The sequence below is a fragment of the Bison bison genome, unplaced genomic scaffold (assembly GCF_000754665.1).
Source record: "Bison bison bison isolate TAMUID 2011002044 unplaced genomic scaffold, Bison_UMD1.0 scf7180017864377, whole genome shotgun sequence".
NCBI classification, from domain to species: Eukaryota; Metazoa; Chordata; class Mammalia; order Artiodactyla; family Bovidae; genus Bison; species Bison bison.
In genome coordinates, this window is record NW_011494949.1 from 909,253 (window position 1) to 910,675 (window position 1,423).

Consider the following 1,423-nt stretch of genomic DNA (forward strand, 5'->3'; position numbering starts at 1 on the left):
GAAAGTGAGTTCTATCAGAGGAACCAGCTCAGAGCCTGGGAACAGTCCACCTGGCCCTGAGGCTCACCGCCATGATGAGGGCAGGCAGACCCCCACTGACCACAGGACCCACCTGGACTGAGGACCACCTGGGCTCAGTCCTGTTTCTTCCTGATGTTGATGGAACAATAGAAATCCTGAATAATAATGAAACATAATTTTAATGGGCTTCATTACAGGAAGAGGAACGAGAATGTGAGTTCTATGAGATGATGTTACCTTATTTCTCCTTTCTTTTTATTAGAAAAAGAAAAACTGATAGACTCTATTTTTTGAAGAAGTTTTAGATTTGCCGGTAAAATGAGCAGGAAGTGCAGACCCCACCTGCTGCCCTGCCCCCGTTTCTCTGTCGTGTCATCAGCCCTGGGGTGGGACCAGCGTCACCACGGCTGAGCCAGCACCGACGCAGGGTGCCAAGTCGGAGTTCACACCAGGCCCATTCCTGCTGTTCCTTCTACGGGCCTGGACAAGTGTGTAAGGACCTGAGGCCCCGTCTCAGAGTCACACAGGGCGCTGTCACTGCCTAAGTCCAAAAGAATTGGTGCTTCTGAACTGTGGTGGAGAAGACTCGAGAGTCCCTTGGACTGCAAGGAGATCCAACCAGTCCATCCTAAAGGAGATCAGTCCTGGGTGTTCATTGGAAGGAAGGATGCTGAGGCTGAAACCAGTACTTTGGCCACCTGATGGGAAGAGCTAACTCATTTGAAAAGACCCTGGTGCTGGGAAAGATTGAGGGCAGGGGGAGAAGAGGTCGACAGAGGGTGAGATGGCTGGATGGCATCACCTACTTGATGGATGTGGGTTTGGGTAAACTCTGGGAGTTGGTGATGGACAGGGAGGCCTGGAGTGCTGTGCTTCATGGGTCGCAACGAGTCGGGCGCGACTGAGCGACTGGACTGGGGGCCCCTGTGCACGCCTCCCGCCCGCCCCTGTCCCCATGGCGACCCCTGCTCCGTTGCTGCCTCTGTGGCTGTGCCATCCTCAGGTGTCGCCGGCTGGGCTCTGCAGCATGGTGCCTGCTCGGAGGGGCCTCTGTCACTCAGCAAGTGCATTTAAGTTTCCTCCCGCCGCTCACGTCTACCTCTGCCTCCCAGGCTTCCTGTGGGAGGCATGGTTCCTCGCAGGCCTGCCCTGGGGCCCCGAGCTTCCTCTCAGGACGGATGCCCACAGCAGCCCCCCTCCCTCCTCTGGGCAGTTTGGGTCATAAAATCAGTTCCCCTGGTTTCCACATAGAGCTCCAGGGAGTGGCTCCAGGCACGGGACGGGGCTGGCACACTTATTTTCCCTTCAAGTCGATCAAGAATAGGCTGTCTCCAAGACTCAGGCCCACCAGCTCAGCGAGGCTGGAACCCAGCATGGTGCCCACACCCGACACGCACACGGC